A 23,110-nucleotide genomic window follows, 5' to 3' on the forward strand; every position below is an offset into this window, starting at 1 on the left:
CAGTCACTCCACAGGATATATATATAAAAAAGGATATCCTTTCATTGGAAAATCAGGAGGGGAGGGGGGTGGGGGGGAGACAGAATAAATCAAGAGAAACTGTCCCCAATGGCTGAAGGCTCATACTGAAAAGCTGTGCTTCAATGTGATTGGCAAAGGAATCAAAGGGATTTATTTATTTTAGATGAGTGGTTAGAGTTTGAAAAGCACCTCCTGATTTGGTGGAAACAGATTTCCAACAACAACCTTTAGAAGTGAATCGGGTGAACAGTTGAAGGAGTAAAAATTACAGGATTTGGGAAAAGATTGCGAATAACTGGATTGCTCTTCAAAAGAGCCAGCACAAATTCATTGGGACCTCCTTCCGTGCTGTACAATTCCTCTCCCCTCAACTCCCCTTTCCTAACACCCTCCTTTCCTCTTCTAAATTTCATCACCCCTCAATTTCTCACCTTTGATTTCCCCTCCTGACAAATTTCCTCCTCTATAACCAATCAACTCAAATCCATTCTCCTCATTTCCTGTCCTAACAATTTCTGCTCCTTTTCTGAAATATCAAGCCAGGCCAGGCTCTTTTCAGATGGCTGCATTGTCTATACAGCTATTACTGAAGCAGATGAGATTAGCCTTCAGGAAGATAAAAATAATCTTGACAATATGGGGAATGAAATTCAACATAGAGACATGTAATATGTGAATCAGCAATACTCGGTGTCTAAATACTCAATGCGTGATTTCTGCTGCATTGAAGTTACTAAAGACCACTGTTACTTAGGAATCCACACCCAAAATAAAGTGGAATGTACAAAGTCAACTCGTAGCCTGCAAGGCATCCAAAATGCTTGGGTTCATCAAATGGAACTTCTATCACTCTTCAATTACAGTAAAGGAAATACTGTACCAGATGTTGGTCAGACTGCACAGAATATGGTGTACCTGCTCAGGACCCATATACTATTAAAAAGATTACCTGCCTTGGGAACGCTGGGCAGATCATTTTGTTACAATTACTCATGAGATTCTAGTGTCTCTCTGTTGGTCATATCGCTGGCTGGCACAGTCTCCAGAACTGAAGAAAAGTCCAAAATTAACATGTGAACAAGGAGTAAGGTGAAGGTCACTCAGCCCCTTGAGCTTGCTCCTCCTTTCAACAAGATCATGGCTGATCTGAATGTAACCTCAACCCCACATTCCTGCCTACCCCCGATAACCTTTCAGCCCCTTGTTAATCAAGAATCTACTTAGTTATACCTTAAAAACATTCAAAGACTCTCCTTCTACCACCTTTTCAGGAAGAGAGTTCCAAAGACTCTCTATCCTCTGAGAGAAAAAACATTCTCCTCGCCCCTTTCTTAAAAGGGCAAGACCTTATTTTGTGGCTCTAACAAGCCTCGGAACATTTTGAAAGAACAATTATATATTTCTAAGCCCGAAAATGACTGAGCTGCAAGAATTCCCAACCAACAACTCCAACTGTTTACACGCAACATGTTTCCTTTCCTAAGATAAACGCAAAATACTGCAGATGTTGGAAATCTGAAACAAAAACAAAAATAGCTGGAAAAGCTCAGCAGGTCTGACAGCATCTGTGGAGAGAGAGACAGAGTTAACGTTTCGAGTCCATATGACTCTGATAATCGCTCTCTCACGATCCCTCCCCTCATGTCTCGTCTTGTAATTCCGCTTCTCTTCATCCCCTTATTCCTCTCCCCTCTCCGGACACGCCCATCAGTCAGTATTTTAATCTAACGCCATGTTGGGTGTCAGACGGGTGCGACGCCATGTTGGGTGAACAGTCGGCAGGGGTGCACCGCCATGTTGGGCGTCCAAACGGGAACGGTGCGCCGCCATGTTGGGTGAACAGGAGGAAGCGGTGCGCCCCCATGTTGGGTGCCCAGGCGTGGCCTTCCGGCCGCAACCTCCGTCTGAATTGCCGGCTGTTTGTTGGGAGCGGAAGTTCGGCCATTTTGAGCGCGTCTTCTTGTCGGAGCCGAGAGAGAAACAGAGCGGAGTGAAGGGAACGTGAGAAACCGGGAGAGAGGACGTGAAATCCGGGGTGTAAGAGAGAGAGGGTGAGGAACACGGTGGAGGGGGGGGGAGGGGGGAGGAACCGGGGGGGAACGGGGGGGAGGGGGGGAGGGGGGCAGGGGAGGAACGAGGGGGAGGAACGAGGGGGAGGGGGGGAGGGGGGAAGGGGAGGAACGAGGGGGAGGGGGGGAGGGGGGAAGGGGAGGAACGAGGGGGAGGGGAGGGGGGGATGGGAGGAAGGGGAGGAACGAGGGGGAGGGGGGAAGGGGAGGAACGAGGGGGAGGGGGAGGGGGAAGGGGAGGAACGAGGGGGAGGGGGAGGGGGAAGGGGAGGAACAGGGGGGAGGGGGGAAGGGGAGGAACAGGGGGGAGGGGGGAAGGGGAGGAACAGGGGGGAGGGGGGAAGGGGAGGAACAGGGGGGAGGGGGGAAGGGGAGGAACGAGGGGGAGGAGGGGAGGGGGAGGGGGGAAGGGGAGGGGGAGGGGGGGAAGGGGAGGAACGAGGGGGAGGGGGGAAGGGGGGAGGGGGGAGGGGGAGGAACGAGGGGGAGGGGGAAGGGGGGAAGGGGGGAAGGGGGAGGGGGAGGAACGAGGGGGAGGGGGAAGGGGGGAAGGGGGGAAGGGGAGGGGGGAAGGGGGGAAGGGGAGGGGGGAAGGGGGGAAGGGGAGGAACGAGGGGGAGGGGGAGGGGGGAAGGGGAAGGGGAGGGGGGAGGGGGGAAGGGGGGAAGGGGAGGAACGAGGGGGAGGGGGAGGGGGAAGGGGAGGAACAGGGGGGAGGGGGGAAGGGGAGGAACGAGGGGGAGGGGGGAGGGGGGAAGGGGGAAGGGGAGGGGGAGGGGGAGGGGGGAAGGGGAGGAACGAGGGGGAAGGGGAGGGGGGAGGGGGAAGGGGAGGGGGGGAGGGGGGGAAGGGGAGGAACGAGGGGGAAGGGGAGGGGGGAGGGGGAAGGGGAGGGGGGAGGGGGAGGAACGAGGGGGAGGAACGAGGGGGAGGGGGGAAGGGGAGGAACGAGGGGGAGGGGGGAGGGGGAGGAACGAGGGGGAGGGGGGAGGGGGAGGAACGAGGGGGAGGGGGGAGGGGGAGGGGGAGGAACGAGGGGGGAGGGGAAGGGGAGGAGGAGGGGAAGGGGAAGGGGGAGGGGAGGAGGAGGGGAGGGGGAGGAACGAGGGGGAGGGGGGAGGGGGAGGGGGAGGAACGAGGGGGGAGGGGAAGGGGAGGAGGAGGGGAAGGGGAAGGGGGAGGGGAGGGGGAGGAACGAGGGGGAGGGGGAGGAACGAGGGGGGAGGGGAAGGGGAAGGGGAGGAGGAGGGGAAGGGGAAGGGGAGGAGGAGGGGAAGGGGAGGAACGAGGGGGGAGGGGGAGGGGAGGAACGAGGGGGGAGGGGAAGGAGGCAGGGGGATGAACAACGGGGGAGGAACGACGGGGGAGGGGGAGGGGGCAGGGGGAGGAACGACGGGGGGGAGGGGGGAGGGGGGTGGAGGGGGAGGAACGACGGGGGGGAGGGGGGAGGGGGGAAGGGGAGGAACGAGGGGGAGGGGGGAGGGGGAGGAACGAGGGGGAGGGGGGAGGGGGAGGAACGAGGGGGAGGGGGGAGGGGGAGGGGGAGGAACGAGGGGGGAGGGGAAGGGGAGGAGGAGGGGAAGGGGAAGGGGGAGGGGAGGAGGAGGGGAAGGGGAGGAACGAGGGGGAGGGGAAGGGGGAGGAACGAGGGGGGAGGGGAAGGGGAAGGGGAGGAGGAGGGGAAGGGGAAGGGGAAGGGGAGGAGGAGGGGAAGGGGAGGAACGAGGGGGGAGGGGGAGGGGAGGAACGAGGGGGGAGGGGAAGGAGGCAGGGGGATGAACAACGGGGGAGGAACGACGGGGGAGGGGGAGGGGGCAGGGGGAGGAACGACGGGGGGGAGGGGGGAGGGGGGAGGGGGGTGGAGGGGGAGGAACGACGGGGGGGAGGGGGGAGGGGGGAAGGGGAGGAACGAGGGGGAGGGGGGAGGGGGAGGAACGAGGGGGAGGGGGGAGGGGGAGGAACGAGGGGGAGGGGGAGGGGGAGGAACGAGGGGGAGGGGGGAGGGGGAGGGGGAGGAACGAGGGGGGAGGGGAAGGGGAGGAGGAGGGGAAGGGGAAGGGGGAGGGGAGGAGGAGGGGAGGGGGAGGAACGAGGGGGAGGGGGAGGGGGAGGAACGAGGGGGGAGGGGAAGGGGAAGGGGAGGAGGAGGGGAAGGGGAAGGGGAAGGGGAGGAGGAGGGGAAGGGGAGGAACGAGGGGGGAGGGGGAGGGGAGGAACGAGGGGGGAGGGGAAGGAGGCAGGGGGATGAACAACGGGGGAGGAACGACGGGGGAGGGGGAGGGGGCAGGGGGAGGAACGACGGGGGGGAGGGGGGAGGGGGGTGGAGGGGGAGGAACGACGGCGGGGAGGGGGGAGGGGGGTGGAGGGGGAGGAACGACGGGGGAGGGGGGAGGGGAAGGGGAGGAACGAGGGGGGAGGGGAAGGGGGCAGGGGGAGGAACGACGGGGGGGGGAGGGGGGAGGGGAAGGGGAGGAACGAGGGGGGAGGGGAAGGGGGCAGGGGGAGGAACGACGGGGGGGGGGAGGGGGGAGGGGAAGGGGAGGAACGAGGGGGGAGGGGAAGGGGGCAGGGGGAGGAACGACGGGGGGGAGGGGGGTGGAGGGGGAGGAACGACGGGGGGGGGGGAGGAACACGGGGGAGGGGGAGGGTGAAGGGGAGGAACACGGGGGAGGGGGGAGGAACGAGGGGAACACGGGAGGGGGAGGGGAATGGGAGGGGAACACGGGGACGGGGAAGACCGATGGGGAGGGGGAGGGGAACATGGGGGACAGGGAGGAACGAGGGGGAGGGGAACACGGACGGGGAGGAACACGAGGGACGGGGAGGGGAACACGGGGGAGGGGAACACGGGGGAGGGGAACACGGGGAGGGGGAGGAGGAGGGGAACACGGGGAGGGGGAGGAGGAGGGGAACACGGGGGAGGGGCAGGGGGAGGGGAACACGGGGGAGGGGCCGGGGGAGGGGCAGGGGGAGGGGAACACGGGGGACGGGGAAGGGGAGGGGAACACGGGGAAGGGGAGGGGAACACGGGGGAGGGGCAGGGGAACACGGGGACGGGGAGGGGGAGGGGAATATGGGGGTGGGGGAGGAACGGGGGAGGGGGAGAGGAACACGGGGGACGGGAAGGGGAACACGGGGAGGGGGTGGGGGAGGGGGATGGGGGGGAGGGAGGGGGAGGGGAACACAGGAGAGGGACCTGGGGGAAGGGGAGGGGGACACGGGAGGGTGAGGAGGAGGGGAGCATGGCGGAGGGAGGGGGACACGGGAGGGGGAGGAGGAGGGGAACATGGCGGAGGGGGAAGAACACGGGGGGGGCGGGGGAGGGGAACGAGGGGGAGGGGGAGGGGAACACGGGGGAGGGACCCAGGGGAGGGGGAGGGACCTGGGGGCAGGGGAAGGGGAGGGACACGGGGGCGAGAAACGGGGGAGGGGGAGGGACACGGGGGCGAGAAACGGGGGAGGGGGAGGGACACGGGGGAGAGAAACAGGGGAGGGGAGGGACACGGGGAAGAGACATGGGGAGGGGGAGGGACACGGGGGTGGGAGGGATATGGGGGGGCGGTGGGAGGGATACGGGGGGGGTGGGAGGGATACGAGGGGGAGGAACATGGTGGGGAGCGGGTCGGGGAATCATGGTTGGGGAGGGGGGAATGGGGACGAGGGAGGTGTTGGGGGAATGGGGACGAGGGAGGTGTTGGGGGAATGGGGAGTGGGGGAACAGCGAGGCAGTGCTCCTTTTGAAAACTGAGTTGAATGTAGAAGACCCCATTTCAGTATTTGTTGAGGATCTGTGGTGTTCACCTGTATTCTGGAGAATATCATCTAGGTCACTGGAACAAATTAGCTGGTTATTGTCTCATTGCTGCTTCTGGGTCTGACTGTCGGTTGCTTTCTTTTTGTTCCCGTGTTTCTACTTTCCAGCAGTGACAACACTTCATGAAGCACACTTCATTGGCTGCCATTGCCTATGGTCATCTGTGCCACAATAGAAGTGGAAGGTTATTCTTATTGCTTGTTTTGTTTGCAGTGCCTGGACAGGGCTGTTCAAATGTCGTCTCCAGTCACAACCTTTCGTCAGTTTGTGTTATTTCACAATTGGCCAGCTTTGTTTGGTTTGCTTTGGTTCAGGTGGCGCCTGGTGTTGGGGGTTGGCGTAGTGGATTAGTAACCAAAGATCCAGTGTATTGCTCTGGGAACATGAATTCGAACCCCAGCACAGCAGATGGTAACATTTGAATTCAATTTTTAAAAAATGATATTAAGCGTCCACTGATGATGATGAAGCTACTGCCAAATGGCGTGAACACCCATCTGAAGTCTGGTGTATAACATTTTCAGAGGAGTGTGCACCTGTTGTTGATTTTATCTCTATCCTTTGGGACTGTGATGCTCTGTGTTTGCTTGTATGTGCTGTGTGTGAAACGATGGATGGATCTGTGGAAAGAGTTTGCAGTGCTGATGTCTGATTCCACTATCAATTCTAATTGTCTCTAATTGGAGTCTCTCTGTCTTTGAATTGCTTCAAATGAGCCCTTACAGTTCACGTTTTGGAGCTTGACTTCAGTGTCTGAATTTAGTGGATCTGCTGATGCTCAGTGACTCGACCTCATATCACCAAGCCAGCCTTTAAAAGATCAGGAAAGGAGTAATGATTGCTTTCCTGCTCTTGTATCTTCATTGTAAAGATGATGGAGTCTTTAGGGGCTCAGTGGAGCTGGCTCATCGATGACCACCTTCCTCCTCTGATCAAATGCCTGTCCCTGAAATTCCATTGTTGAAAACATTAGCTCTTCAGATACCAGTTGAATGAAACAGTGACCATTTAGTTTGAAACCTCCTTCCTTTCTGACATGCTGTCTCTATTACCTGGACTCAGGCCATGCTTCAGGATACTGACTGCCCCTGATCCAATCATACCTGACTGCTATTCAGTGGTAATCCATTGACTCAGTCTGACATGGGGATTGGATCTGCTTTTGGAGGCTTGGGGAAAACCACTGAAGATATTGTTTCCTTTTCAGATGATGCTGCCAAAGTGTGGATTAAAAAGGATAGACCTTGTAATTATCTTAAGCCTTTCATCACCATAACGTATCCTGAAATGGTTTCTGGATGGTGAAGAACATTGAACTTTCTGACCGATGCATGAGAGCCAATTTGTGCACTGAGAGTCCGTGTTAAACAGTCCGATAAATGACCAGAAAATCTCTTTAGTTATTGGCTGAAGGATTAATATAGACGGTGCAGTGCTGCCTTGGTGCCGATCCCCCGACGGTGCGGCGCCGCCTCGGTGCTGATCCCCCAATGGCATGGCGCCACCTCAGTGCTGATCCTCCGACGGCACAGCACTGCCTCGTTGCTGATCCTCCAGAGGCGCGGCGCCGCCTCGGTGCCGATCCCCCAATGGCGTGGTGCCACCTCAGTCCCGAAGGCGCGGCATCACCTTGGTGCCAATCCCCCCACGGCGTGATGCCGGCTCGGGTTCCTCAGTGCTGCCTTCCATTCCAAAGTCACTTGCTTGCGACTTGAACCTGCAACCTCCTGACTCTGCAATGGTGCTACCATGGCTGAGCTATAAACAGAAACCATGCAAAGTAGTAACATTGCTGCACGAGGTGTCATTTGATTTTACAATCAGGCTGAGAGGAACAGCAGCTTTCCTGGTTTAAGCACACAGTGTGTGCAGTGCAGCCAGCCTTGTTATAGCTGCTGTCAGTGTAAACTGGGTGTCTGTGTGAAACCACTTGAAGCTACTTGGCAAATTTTGACCTTGGCTGAATGAGATTTTTTGTTTTCTACAAAGGTATAGAGGGCAGCGAGTGAGCAAAAGGCAGCAGCAGCGTGAGTTACTCGAGGAGGGCTTCAAGGTAAGTGTTCTTAAAATATGTTTTCATGGCTGGTGGGGAGGCTGGTGTCAGGTTATTTGTTGACTGCTGTCCAGTATGGATTTGTATGAAGAGGATTTGGACCTTGATTTCAATTTAAATGAAGCAAACATTCTATACTGGGGATACTTTTTAAACTTGTCAGCTGTAGCCTTGTATTGCAGGTGATGGCAGCATACAGGATTGGCATGTAGTGAGGAGTGGCAACTTAACCAATGTCCATGCTGCTTTGACCTCAAAGTGCAGCTTCCTGCAACACAACCTCATCTTGTGTTGTCTGTTTCAAATTCATGGGTTTATGAGGGTCTTCCTGTGTCACTATAGGTAGTTGTTAATTATATAAATGAAGGAAATACAAGAGGGGGACATTTGTTTGATGATTACTTGTGCAGATATAAAGAAACACTTTGTAACATTGGGTTTCATTGTTAGGAGTTATGCATTTGTAATGTTTCACATTGCCAATAAATCTGAAACTGAGTATGGGTTGACTTCTGGTTGTCTCCTTCACCAACTGGCTGCCAGGAGTATAATGTGGTAGCAGTGAATGGTTATCCAAAGGTGAAAGTTGGAAAGTAAGACGTTTTATTTTAAGACTGAATATTACAATCTGAGTAGCATTTGTGAAGAATGGCAGAATTAGTTAGTTGTCAGGGTATGGCTACTGACCGATGTTCTCAGAGTCTGAACCTTATGAGTAGTAGAAGAATGAAGTGGATTGGTGGACACGAGATAGGTCCCTACCAAAGAGGACATAAGGTGTGGTCTTGGCATTGTAGCTTCCTCACAAAAGTGAACTCAGAAGTATTTTGTGAGCTGGAAGCCCGTCAGTTGGATACTGAGGAAGGTTTGACTCTTCTCAGACTTCACGGATGAAATTTACTAGAAAGATGATCCTATGTCCAATAGCATGGTCAGACTTGGATAGATTTTGCTAACATATTGACATGGATAGAGGATTGGCTAGCTAACAGGAAACAGAAAGTAGGCATGCATGGATCATTTTCTGGTTGGCAGGATGTGATGAGTGATGTGCCACAGGGATCTGTGCTGGGGTAGCTACATTTTCTGATGGCACAAAGTCAGATAGGAAAGTAAATTGTGAGAAAATGTAAGGAGACTACAAAGTAACATAGGTTAAGTGAGTGGGCAAAGATCTGGCAAATGTAGTACAATGTGTACAAATGTGAAATTCTCCTTTTTGGCAGGAGAATAAAAGAAGCATATTGTCTAAATGATGAGAGATTGCAGAGCTCTGGGGTGTCCAAGTGCATGATTGCAAAAGGTTAGCATGCCGGTACAACAGGTAATTAGGAAAATTGATAGAATGCTATCATTTGTGGCGAGGGGAATTGAATACAAAAGCTGGGAGGTAATGCTTCAGTTGTACAGGGCACTGGTGAGACCACATCTGGAATGTTGTGTGCAGTATTGGTCTCCTTATTTAAGGAAGGACATAAATATGTACCCAGTTTTACAGCTGACCTTGCACTCTCCACACACGCACCCCCTCACTGATAGACCCACATTGTACACAGGGTTAGAGCTGACAGTGCACACGAACACACACAGCTCCTCACTGTCTGTCCTACACTGCTGACAGTGCACTCTCCACACACACAGCCCCTCACTGATAGACATGCACTACACCCACTGTTACAGCTGATAGTGATTTCCCAAGGAGGGAAGTGGGAACCCATGCCTGCTCCTTCGAGGCAGTAAGGGACACATTCAGATGAAGCAAGGAGTCAGTATGCAACCTGACTGAACTTTCTGTTTGCTGTTTGATCAGCTTGGTCGGTGGCCTGCTTGTGCCTTCTGTTCATGTGTGACACAGCCCCCCTGCCCCATTTCTAGTAGGTCTGTACTTGGAGATGGAAAGATGCCTGTGACTGGGACTGCTGCATGAATAGCATTTGCCACCTGGGCCCCAATGGAGTTGAAAGGGTTACAATTGGGAGGAAGGCGCAGCCTGTTGATAGAGTTACTGAGAATTTCTTCATGTGTTTGTTGCACAGTTGTGTATATGTATCATACGTATGCTTCCTTCTGCTCATGATATCCATTCATCTACCATGTGTTAACCATTTTCTGAGCCAGAAGGAGGTGCTGTTGGATAAATAAGAGCTTGCTAGAAAATACTGTCCATTTATTCCACGTGTTCCAAGTTCGTGTACTTGGAGCCAAGTCCTGATGTTGGAACCCTTGGGTTATGCTATCCTCTTGCACTCAGCAAGAGAATGCTGCTGACATAGAAAAGACGTTAGCAGCAATGTGGTTGATGAGCAATGGTCCCACTCATGGCTTGACCAGACTACTGCCATGATGTTGCACAGATTCAGGAGCAAACTGAGAGTCCTCACTTAGACATTGAGATCTTGGGCTCTGCTACTTGAGTGATGTTGTCTGGACTGATGTCTGTGGAGGTCCGTGTTGAGAATTGTGTTCTATTGCCACTCTATGTTAGTGTGGAAACCTGGATTGATACGATGGTATCATGATATTACCATCGTATCATTGATACGATGATTGTGGTGATGCAATGAACCAAGACCTCGGCCTGACAATGTTATGCTGCTGACAGGCAGCCGGTGTCCGCTCCAGATGATCTAGGAAGAATTGCAGTTATTATACTAATGGTCAAGTGGTTGTGACTGGGGGTTATTACAGTGAGGGTGGAGTGGTTGTGACTGGGGGTTATTACGATGAGGGTGGAGTGGCTGTGACTGGGGGTTATTACAATGAGGGTGGAGTGGCTGTGACTGGGGGTTATTACAATGAGGGTGGAGTGGCTGTGACTGGGGGTTATTACAATGAGGGTGGAGTGGCTGTGACTGGGGGTTATTACAATGAGGGTGGTGTGGCTGTGACTGGGTGTTATTACAATGAGGGTGGAGTGGCTGTGACTGGGTGTTATTACAATGAGGGTGGAGTGGCTGTGACTGGGGGTTATTACAATGAGGGTGGAGTGGCTGTGACTGGGGGTTATTACAATGAGGGTGGTGTTGCTGTGACTGGGGGTTATTACAATGAGGGTGGAGTGGCTGTGACTGGGGGTTATTACAATGAAGGTGGTGTGGCTGTGACTGGGGGTTATTACAGTGAGGGTGGAGTGGCTGTGACTGGGGGTTATTACAGTGAGGGTGGAGTGGCCCTGACTGGGGATTATTACAGTGAGGGTAGAGTGGCCCTGACTGGGGGTTATTACAGTGAGGGTGGAGTGGCCCTGACTGGGGGTTATTACAGTGAGGGTGGAGTGGCCCTGACTGGGGGTTATTACAGTGAGGGTGGAGTGGTTGTGACTGGGGGTTATTACAGTGAGGGTGGAGTGGTTGTGACTGGGGGTTATTACAGTGAGGGTGGAGTAGCCCTGACTGGGGTTTATTACAGTGAGGGTGGAGTGGCCCTGACTGGGGTTTATTACAGTGAGGGTGGAGTGGCTGTGATTGGGGGTTATTACAGTGAGGGTGGAGTGGCTGTGATTGTGGGTTGTAACGGTGAGGGGGGGTTATTACAGTGAGGGAACATAGCTGTGACTGGGTTATTACAGTGAGGGCACATGGCTGTGACTGGGCTATTACAATGAAGGGGTGTGCCTGTGACTACCATTTCAGTGTGGGTTATTACAGTGAGGGGGAATGGCTGTGACACGGTTATTACAGTCGTGGGGAATGGCTTGAACTGTGAGTTATTACAGTGATGGGGAGTGGCTGTGACTGGGGGTTATTACCGTGAGAGGGAGTGGCTGTGACTGGGGGTTATTACCGTGAGAGGGAGCGGCTTTGACTGAGGGTTATTACCGTGAGAGGGAGTGGCTGTGACTGGGGGTTATTGCCGTGAGAGGGAGTGGCTGTGACTGGGGGTTATTACCGTGAGAGGGAGTGGCTGTGACTGGGGGTTATTACCGTGAGAGGGAGTGGCTGTGACTGGGGGTTATTACCGTGAGAGGGAGTGGCTGTGACTGGGGGTTATTACCGTGAGAGGGTGTGGCTGTGACTGGGGGTTATTACAGTGAGGGGGAGTGGCTGTGACTGGGGGTTGTTACAGTGAGGGTGCATGGCTGTGACTGGGCTGTTACAATGAAGGGGAGTGCCTGTGACCTTGTGCTATTTCAGTGTTGATTATTACAGTGAGGGGGAGTGACTGTGACTGCATTATTACAGTGAGGGCGCATGGCTGTGACTGGGCTATTACAGTGAAGGAGAGTGCCTGTAACTGTGGACCATTACAGTGAGGGGGTGTGGATGTGATTGTGGGTGATTGCAGTAGGGGAGAGTGACTGTGATTGTGGATTATTAAAGTGAGTGGGAGTGGATGTGACTGTGGGTTACAGTGAGGGGGTGTGGATCTGACTGAGTTATTGCCGTGAGGGGGAGTGGCTGTGACTGGGCTATTTTTACAATGAAGTGGGGGTGCCTGTGACTTTGGGCCGTTGCAGTGAGGGGGAGTAGCTGTGACTTGGTGATTACCGTGAGAGGGAGTGGCTGTGATTGTGGGTTATTACAGTGAAGGGGAGTGACTGAGCGTAATTACAGTGAGGCGAAATGGCTGTGATAGCGGGTTACTACAGTGAGGGGAGTGTCTGTGACTAGATTATTATAGTGAGGAGGTGTGGCTGTGACTGAGTTCTTACCGTGAGGGGAGTGGCTGTAACTAGGTTATTACAGTGAGGGGAGTGGCTGTGACTAGGTTATTACAGTGAGGGGGTGTGGCTGTGGATGTGTTAGTTCATTGGGGAGTGGCTGTGACTGCGTCGTTACAGTGAGGGGGAAACGGCTGGTTTTTACAGTGGCGGGGTGTGGCTGTTTCTGGGTTATTACAGCAAGGTGCTTGGTTGTGACTCGGTGCTTACAGTGGGAGGGAGTGGCTGTGACTGGGCTATTAGTGAGGGTGCATGGCTGTGACAGACTTAATACAGTGAGGGCACATGGTTGTGACTGGGTCATTACAGTGAGGGGGTCTGTGTGTGACAGTGGGTTATTACAGTGAGGGGGCATGGCTGTGACTGGGCTATCACAGTGAAGGGGAGTGCCTGTAACTGTGGGTTATTGCAGTGAGGGGGATTGGATGTGACTGGGTTATTACTGAGAGAAGGAGTGGATGTGACTGGGTTATTATTGTGAGATGGAGTGGATGTGACTGGGTGATTACAGTGAGGGCGAGTGGCTGTGACTGGGTTATTACAGTGAGGATGTGGCTGGGACTGGTTTATTGCAGCGAGGGGGACTGGCTATGACTGTAGGTTATAAAAGTAAGGATATAGTGTTGGAATTGTATAAAACACTGGTGAGGCCACAACTGGAGCATTGTGTGCAGTTCTGGTCACCACATTACAGGAAGGACGTAATAGCTCTGGAGAGAGTGCAGAGGAGGTTTACAAGAATGTTGCCTGGGTTAGAAAAGTGTAGCTACGAGAAGAGAATGGATGGGTTGGGGTTATTTTCCTTAGAACAAAGAAGGCTGAGAGGTGACTTGATTGAGGTGTACAAAATTATGAGGGGAATAGATAGAGTGGACAGGATAAAATTGTTTCTCTTGGTGGAGAATTCTAGAACCAGGAGACATAGATTCAAGATAAGTGGCAGAAGGTGTAGGGGGGGACATGAGGAAGAACATTTTTAGGCAGAGGGTAGTGGGTGTCTGGAATTCGTTGCCCAAGTTGGTGGTAGAGGCAGAAACTCTAAACTCTTAAAAAGTACCTGGATCTGCACCTTAAGTGTAATAAGCTGCAGGGCTATGGGCCGGGTGCAGGAAGGTGAGATTAGAAAGGGCACCTGGTGTCCTCGGTCTGGCATGGACAAGATGGGCCAAATGGCCTCCTCTGTGCTGTAACTTTTCTATTACAGTGAGGGGGAGCGACTGAGGGTTATTACAATGAGTGGGAGTGGCTGTGATGGGGTGACTACAGTTAGGGAGAGTGGCTGTGACAGTGGGTCTTGCAGTGAGGGGGAGTGGCTGTAATTGTTGGATATTATGGTGAGGGGCGTGACTGGGGGTTATTACAGTGAGGCAGAGTGCCTGTGACTGGGGGTTATTACAGTGAAGGTGGAGTGGCTGTGACTGGGTGAATGCAGTGGGGGGGAGTGGCTGTGGATGGATTATTTCATTGGGAAGTGGCTATGACTACGTTGTTACAGTGAGGGGGGAAAAGCTGGTTATTTCAGGGGTGGGGTTTGGCTGTGACTGGGTGATTACAGTGAGGGGGAGGGACTGTGACTGGGCTATTAAAGTGAGGGAGGAGCTATGACTGTTATTAGTGAGGGGACATGGCTGTGCCTGGTTTTTACAGTGGTGGGGAGTGGCTGTGACTGGGCTATTACAGTGAAGGAGAGTGGCTGCAACTGGATTATTACAGCGAGAGGGCATGGCCTTGACTGGGTTTTTACAGTGAGTGGGAGTGGCTGTGCTTGGGTTATTACAGTGAGGCATGTGGGAGTGCCTGTGACTGGCTTATTACAGTGAGGGCGAGTGGCTGTAAGTGTAGGCTATTCCAGTGAGAGGGAGTGTCTGACAGGGTTATTACAGTAAAGAGTGGCTGTGACCTGGGTTATTACGGTGAGGTGGAGTAGTTGTGACTGTCTCTCGTTATAGTGAGGGGGTGTGGCTGTGACTTTGGGTTATTACTGTCATGGGTAGTATCTAGGACTGTGGTTTATTACAGCCAGGGTTAGTGGCTGTGACTGAGTTATTACAGTGAGAGGGCGAGTCTGACTGGGTAACTGCAGTGAAGAGGAGTGGCTGCAACTGGGTGATAACAGTGAGGGGGCCTGACTGACTGTGGGTTATTACAGTGAGGGGGCCTGGCTGTGATTGGGTTATTACAGTGAGGGGGCCTGGCTGTGACTGGGTTATTACAATGTGGCTGTGACTGTGGGTTATTGCAATGTGGGTTTTATAGTGTATCGTGTGATGGGGATGGTGAACAGTGTCTGAGAGTGTGTCGGTTTATAGTGTAAAGTGTGATGAGGATGGTCAGAGTGTGTCTGGGTTTTCGTGTAAATTGCGATAGGGACCTGTTATCAGATTCCTTTTTGATCATAAAACAAAAACAGAATTACCTGGAAAAACTCAGCAGGTCTGGCAGCATCGGCGGAGAAGAAAAGAGTTGACGTTTCGAGTCCTCATGACCCTTCGACAGAACTTGCGTTCGAGTCCAAGAAAGAGTTGAAATATAAGCTGGTTTAAGGTGTGTGTGTGGGGGGGCGGAGAGATAGAGAGACAAAGAGGTGGAGCGGGGGGGCGGGGGTGTGGTTGTAGGGACAAACAAGCAGTGATAGAAGCAGCTCATCAAAAGATGTCAACGACAATAGTACAATAGAACACATAGGTGTTAAAATTAAAGTTGGTGATATTATCTAAACGAATGTGCTAATTAAGAATGGATGGTAGGGCACTCAAGGTATAGCTCTAGTGGAACAGATCATATTGAGTTAACTTCCTGCCGTCTTTGAGGTTTAGCATTCCGGTCCCAACAATTCACTTCGTTTCAAGAATTCTCCTCAGCTCCCCGCTGATTCCTTTGCCAATTATTGGAATTCTTTGTCTGGCTATTATTGATCCTCCTCACCATTGTAATGATGTTTCCTTAATTACTCTATCCAAACCCCGAATTTAGATACATCTATTAAATTTGCAATCAGCCTTTTCTGTTCTAAGGAGAACAACACCTGCATCATCTCTCTTATCTTCACGCTGCTGAGGTGCCTCGTACTCTGCTAATGAACAAAATCTCCTATGCATCTTTTCTCAGACCTTGCCTTCTTAAAGTGTGGTGCTCTAAATTGGACGCACTATTCTCACTGTGATTTAAACGGTGTTTTTGAAGTGTTTCGTATAAATTCCTTGCTTTTTTACCCTGTGCCTCTAAAGCCAAGGATCCCTGATGTAGTTTTTGTGAGCGTCCTTCTCCAACGTTCAAAGATACCTGCGCCCTCTATTAAATTACCAGCTATTTCATTTTGTCTCTGTTGGCTCTTTTGACCAAATTTGCATTAAATTGCACCCGCCATGTGTCTATTTCATTGTCAAAGTCAATTACGTCACAGAAAGGGCCATTCAGCCCACTGAGGCCATGCTGCTCTCCTTGGAGCAACCAGTTCCACCCTTTCCCACACCCCCATCCCCGTAGTCCTGCAGGTTTATTTCTTTCAAGTGCCCTTCCAATCTCATTTTGAAATCATTGATTGTTTCCACTTCCACCATCCTCGTGTTCTTCTGAAATTTACTCTCCTCTTCACTCTTTACAATTACTAGTTTCCTGTCATCTGCAAGCTTTTAAATTAAGTCCTATATACTCAAGTCAAGTTAATTTATCTATACAGTAAAACCATTATCATCTGGTATGTGCTGGGAGTGGGTGGTGCTGGTTTATCAAAGTTGCCGGTTAATGGAGCGTTCCATTTACTGATGGAATACAGCGTAAGATTTGTAGCGTGAACTCATCTGCAAGTACTCAGGAAGTAAAGAACAGTTTTTTTATTTTTACTTTTATCTTTTTTACTTTCGATTTTTAATAGTACATTAAACATAAAGTCATGTATAAAATGATACAGTATACAGGTACGGGTTCTCGATAACTTTGTTTCCAGTTGGTAAAGAGGCAATTCATATTCGGGGAATATCAGAAATTCTGCTAAGTGGAGGATTCTGGTTGGTAGAGTGTCAGATAACACAAAGCTTACTGACTCCTTTAAGTGACCATTACACACTTCACTCCAAAACAACTGGTCAGCAGTACTCTCTGGTGTCTGTTTCCAGCCAGTTTCATGTCCATGCTGCCCCCTTGACCCCATGGGATTCAGTTTTCTGAAGAGGTCTGTTATGTGGTTCTTCATTAAATACTGTTTGAAAGTCCATCTTCACAACATCAACCACATGACCTCCTTCAACCATTTTCAGTGCTTCAGCAAAAAACTTAATCAGGTTTGTCCTGCACAACTGATTTCTAACAAATCCGTATTGACTTTTGTTTTATTACCTCTGCTGCTGAAGGTCATGTTTTCCCCCATTTGTCAGTAAACAAAAAAATCTGAAAAACTAATGGAGAGATGTTAGTGAAAGTTGGTATACAGATTGGGTGTAGTCCAAGGAAGAAAAAATTAGTTGTTGGTGAAGATACAGATCTGCATCCTGCTCTTATTTTATAGGATCTATTAAGGTTGAAAGATGGTGTAAATAGTCTTTTTTTTTTAAGAGCAGTGAGTTCCTTGCTTTTGGATATTTTAAGATATTGTGGATTGCCTCATCCGCTGTGAATGAATTTGCCACAACTGTCAAAATGTGAGCAGAGTTTTCAGAGCACATTGTTGGATGTGGATTGGCCTAAAGCCTCGGCAGTGCGATGGAAGCTCTTTAATAAAAAAATGTATTTTTCAAAATTCTAGCTACAGTGTGTCAACCAGGCAGGGACAAGTCTCAAGAAAGAGCTGTGTAATTGTAATAGCATGAAGTTGACACAGTGTGGCATAGCCATTGCTCTATTGTTAACTTGCTAACCCATGATTTTCCAAATGGCAGTTTTGTTGTAGATTACTGCTTCCAAGTAAGGCTGCCTGGTTTGTGGTTCCAGGGTTAACCCATTTTAAAACAGAGGTTTAATTAGCAACTTGCCAGTCCCCTGGCAGCACCTGCCTATCTATGAGGATTGAAGGCTTGTGGCCAGAGCCTCCACGATTGTCATCCTTACTTTCCATTCCAATCCAGATTGAGTGACTTTCCCCATTGAGTGCTACCAACCTTTTATGTTACTCTTTTTTATTCTTTCCAATTATTCCCCACCCACCTTTTCCCATGACATTGGCAGCAACATTTGCTTTAGCAAAGACCAATGCAAAACATTAATTTTGTAGTTCAGCCATGCTCCCTCTCTTCACACGAAAATAACCTTAAGCTCCTGAACAGCTGCTTCACTCCTTTGGCGAACCTTTATTATCAGTATTTTAAAAGATATTTTTTGGCTCCGTTTTTATGTTCCGCACTAATCTACTCTCATAGCCTCTTATTCCTTCTTTTAAAATCTCTGTTTTTTTCTGTATTCAGCTTGGTTCTCATCTCTTCTATGAATCTTACATGAGCCTCAATTTTCTGTGTCACTATAATCACAATATCCTTTATTATCTGGGAAGCTCTAACTTTGGATGTTCTTCCTTTCCTCCTCCGTGAGAATGTGTCTACTCTGCATCTCCTCTTTGAAGGCCTCCCATTATTCAGTTGTTGTTTTGCTGATCAATTTTTGATTCCAGTCCACTTGGGCCAGACCCTTTTCAAATCACTAAGTACCTTCGCCCTTATTCCTTGTCCTTTTCCATAATTGTTCCAAATACTGTGCTCCCTGTTTCCCAAATGCTCACCCCAGTGAAAGAAGCTCCGCTTGCTCCTCTTTCTGCCCAGAATTAGATCCTCCACTAAGATAAAAGCAAAATACTGCGGATGCTGGAAATCTGAAAGAAAAACAGAAATAGCTGGAAAAACTCAGGAGGTCTGACAGCATCTGCGGAGAAGACTATAGTTAACTCTTCTGATGACGAGTCATACGGACTCGAAACGTTAACTGTATTCCTTTCCGCAGATGCTGTCAGACCTGCTGAGTTTTTCCAGCTATTTTTGTTTTTGTTTTAGCTCCTTACTCTGGTCAAGAAAATGCATCTGTCCATGTTTTGGATTCTCCACTTCCCTCCCGTCCTGCTGTTAGTTTGCTGGGAAATCCCCAGTCGATGTTAGGATTATTGAAAATACCACATTATCAATTTTTTTTTGGTTTTGCATCTTTCTGAAGATTTTCTCTCCCATATCCTTTCCACTGGCCTACACTCTTAAATCAATATTAGGCCAATTCCATGGTGCATTAAATGTGGCCTTCAGCACGACTGAAGCATTCAGCTGGAGCTGTCTCATCAACAGAGCAGGTCTGTAAAATTGGTGTTTGAATCTCCCCCCACCCCGCCTGTCCTGCCCTCCTGGCACCCAATGTTGACTCAATCCCCTACACTCTGTACTGTATATGAGCTGCTCTTCAACTGAGGTTTGAGCTGGTACATTCCACCAGCTGAGTTGGGGCAAAGATTCATCTTGATCAAGAGTTGAGAAGTGACTTGTGAGAGGCATTAATTACTGTGGCTGTGAGGGAGGTGTTGAGGAGAAATTGGCCTGACGCTACCAGAGCTTACTTTTGATGCATTTTGCAGGAAGATGGAGACTATTCAGCCTCTCAAGCATACTCGGCCATTCGGTTAGGTCATGGCTGATTTGTAGAATGCATCTTTGGTTCTGTAACACTTAACGATCTTGCCTACCAACTGTGTTCATCTCTGTTTTGAAGTTTTCAGTTGATCCCTCCCCACACCTCCCCAACTTCAACTTTTTTTTATAGGGGAAGGGAAGTTCAAGATTTCCATGACCCTTTGTGCAAGGAAGTGCTTCCTGACATCACCCCTAAACAGCCAAGCTCTATTGAAAATTGTGCCTGGACAAAAGAAATTATTTCTCTCAATCTTCTTGATCAACTCCTTTAATCATTGTTAATATCTCAGTCAAATCATCCCCTTTAGGCTTTTTAAACCTCACCCATGCAGCCTCTCCTCATCATTTAACACTTCCAAGAAAAGAACTTGCATTTATATAGCACCTTTCATGACGTCTGGATGCCCCAAGGCACTTTACAATGAAGTACTTTTAAAGTGGAAACACTGGAAAGCAGGAAATGCATCAGCCCAAATGCACAGCAAGATTGCACAACCTTAGGATGACCAAACAATTTTTGGAGTAGGCCACTTGGCCCTTCAAGCCTGCTCTGCCACTCATTAAGATCATGGCTAATCTGATTCTAACCTCCCGTCTACCTCCGGTAACCTTTCACCTCTTGTTATTCAAGAATCTATCTAGCTATGCTTTAAAAATATTCAAAGACCCTATTTGCACTGCCTTTTGGGGAAGAGAGTTCCAATGACTCGCGACGCTCTGAGAAAAGATTTCTCCTCATCTTTGTTTTAAATGTTTTTATTTTTAAACAGCGACCCCTAGTTCTAGATTCTCCCACAAGAGGAAACGTCTTCTCCATATCCACCCCGTCAAGACCCCTCAGGATCTTATATGTTTCGATCAAGGGGCCTCTTACTCTTCTAAACTCCAGCAGATGCAAGCCTAGCCTGTCCAACCTTTCCTCAAAGGGCAACCTGCCCATTCCTGGTATTAGCCTAGCAGACCTTCTCTCAACTGCTTTTAACGCATTTACATCCTTCCTTAAGTAAGGAGAGCAATACAATACACAATAATCCAGATATGGCCTCACCAGTACCATTGAAGCATAACATCCCTACTTTTGTGTTCAATTCCCCTTGCAATAAACAATAGCACTCTGTTAACTTTCCTAATTACTTGCTGTACCTGCATTCTTGCCTTTTGTGATTCATGCACTAGGACACCCAGATCCCTCTGAATCTCAGAGCTCAACAATTTCTAACCATTTAGATAATATGCTTTTTTTTTATATTCTTCCTGCCAAAATGGACAATTTCACATTTGCTCACATTACGCTCCATTTCCAAATCTTTGTCCACTCACTTAACCTATCTATGTCACTTTGTAGCCTCCTTATATCCTCTTCAGAACTTATTTTCCTACCTTTGTTGTTGGCAAATTTAGGAATGATACATTTAGTCCCTTCACCCAAGTCATTTATTTAAATTGTAAAAATTTGAGGCCTCAGCACTGATCCCGTGGCACTCCTTGTTACATCCTGCCAACCATTTATGCCAACTCCCTGCTTCTGTTAGCTAGCCAATCTTCTATCCATACCAATATGTTACCCCCTACAGCTTGAGCTTTTATTTTCTGCAATAACCTTTGATGTGGCATTTTATCAAATGCCTTCTGGAAATCTAACAACAGTACATTCCCCTGTATCTACAGCACATGTGACACCTTCAAAGAATTCCAGTATATTGGTTAAACATTATTTCCCTTTCAAAACCATGTTAATTCTGCCTGATTACCTTTGATTTTTCTAAGTGCCCTGCTATAACATCTTTAATAATTTTTCCCCATGACAGATGTTAAGCTAATTGGCCAATAGTTTCCTGCTTTCTGTCTCCCTTTTCGAATAAAGGATTTAGATTTGCTATTTTCTAATCTAATGGAACTTTCCCTGAATTTAGGGAATTTTGGAAAATTAAAGCAAATATCAACTATTTCACTAGCCATTACTTTTAAGACCCTTGGGTGAAGTCAGTCAGGACCTGGAGACTTGTCAGATGGCAGTGCCAACAATTTGCTGAGTACCACTTGCCTGGTGATTGTAATTTTCTCGAGTTCCTCCCTCTCTCCCATTTCCTGATTTGCAGCTATCTCTAGGATGTTACTCGTATTATCTACAGTGAAAAGCAATACAAAATACTTGTTTAATTCACTTGCCATCTCCTTACTTTCCATTATTAATTCCCCAGACTCACTTTCTATAGGACCAAGGGTCACTTTGTTAACTCTTTTCATATTTCAACATCTATAGAAATTCTTACTATCTGTCTTTATATTTCCAGCTAGCTTGGTGAGAGGTTGCAGAGCTCGGAGAATCAGGGATCTGGGCGTCTTCGTGCACGAATCACAAAAGGCTAGAATTCCCCTGCTTGGAATAACTTGTTTAGGGCATGGGAGAATTCCTTTGCTCGGGATAAATGTTGTCCAGGACACAGGAGAATTCCTCTGCTCGGGATAAGTGTTGTTTCAGACATGGGAAAACGTCAACTCTTTTCTTCTCCGCCGATGCTGCCAGACCTGCTGAGTTTTTCCAGGTAATTCTGTTTTTGCAAGGGTGAATTCCCCTGTTTGGGATAAGTGTTGTACAGGGCACGGGGGAAATTCCCCTTCTCGGGATAAGTGTTGTTTTGGAGATGGGAGAATTCCTCTGCTCAGAATAAATGTTGTTTCAGAAATGGGAGAACTCCTCTGCTCAGGATAATTGTTGTCTAGGACAAGGGAGAATTCTTCTGCTCAGGATAAGTGTTGTTTCGGACACGGGAGAATTCCCCTGCTCGGGATAAGTGTTGTCTTGGACACGGGAGAATTCCTCTGCTCAGGCTAACTGTTGTTTCAGACATGGGAAAATTCCCTTGCTCAGGATAAGTGTTGTTTCGGACAAGGGAGAATTCCTCCGCTCAGGATAAATGTTGTTTCGGACACGGGAGAATTCCTCTGCTCAAGATAAGTGTTGGCCAGAACACGGGACAGTTCCTTTGCTCGGGATAAGTGTTGTCTAGGACACGGGAGAATTACCCTGCTGCTCTTTGAAGTGGTGCACCTTTGACAATGTAACACACACTCAGTTCTGCACTGGGGTCCATGTTTTTGTATGCAAGGATTTGACCACAAGCATCTGCCCCGGAGGTGAGAATACTGTCAGCTGAGCTAGGATTCGTTCCCTTCGTGGCAAACCTGTGCTGTACCTGATCCAAGGTGAGTATATCCTTCCTGGGTTGTGGTGCCCAGATATGAGCACTACTCCAATGAGGCCTAACTGAAAATTTATATAACTAACTGTCCTGAATCCCATTTCTTCTGTCAGAATATTCTAATTGGGACACTTTCTTCCCTCTTCCTTTGTGAGTACCATCTTGTTTGCTGCAAGCATCTGCCTGTGTAACAACATGAGCCTGTTATCTACGTACTTGGTTCCTTCACAAGTGACCCCTAACCATGCGCCCCCAACCCAGTTTAATGCAAAACAACTCTGCACAGTGCTGATGTCAGACTGACTGACATTAACTGTGGATTAAAGTAACCAGCAGGCTTTTATTCCCAAACATCAAGCGACCGTATCGTGATCAATCTGACAGTGGATCTGCCTGACGCTGCACTTCGTACTGCTATGGTTGTACATTTTACAAAGACCCTGATGGTTCAGCACTTTCTATTGTGTGTCAGGGTAGGACTGTATCTGCCAGTTTGCCTCCCATTTAATTCAGTTGCCGTTCCAACCTAATGCAGTGTGCGTCCGTTCAGTCCAAACTGTTCTTTGCTTGTCTCCCAGGTTTGACAAGCCCCAACTTCTCACCCACCCCTCCCCCAGTTCTCCATCTCCTGTTGAACAGTGCAGCTGCTGCTTGGAGCTGAGGTCTCAAGTACACAGAGGTTTGAGTGTGAGCT

The 23,110-nt window shown here is 49.7% G+C and overlaps 1 protein-coding gene across 6 annotated transcripts in view; it reads left to right on the forward strand.

Annotated features, from left to right (window-relative positions):
* The first annotated feature begins 1,876 nt into the window (after window positions 1-1,876).
* The window catches only part of celf1 (cugbp, Elav-like family member 1), a 275,180-nt gene continuing 253,946 nt past the window's right edge, over window positions 1,877-23,110 (forward strand). For 2 of the 6 annotated variants that reach the window (XM_041196581.1, XM_041196580.1), the window contains exons 1-2: window positions 1,878-2,072; window positions 7,900-7,957. The gene's annotated coding sequence lies outside the window, so the exon portion shown is untranslated. Of the gene's footprint in view, window positions 2,073-7,893; window positions 7,958-23,110 lie in introns of all 6 variants that reach the window. The other 4 variants (XM_041196578.1, XM_041196582.1, XM_041196584.1 and 1 more) reach the window with 3 other exon arrangements.

This window comes from Carcharodon carcharias, chromosome 10 (assembly GCF_017639515.1).
Source record: "Carcharodon carcharias isolate sCarCar2 chromosome 10, sCarCar2.pri, whole genome shotgun sequence".
NCBI lineage: Eukaryota > Metazoa > Chordata > Chondrichthyes > Lamniformes > Lamnidae > Carcharodon > Carcharodon carcharias.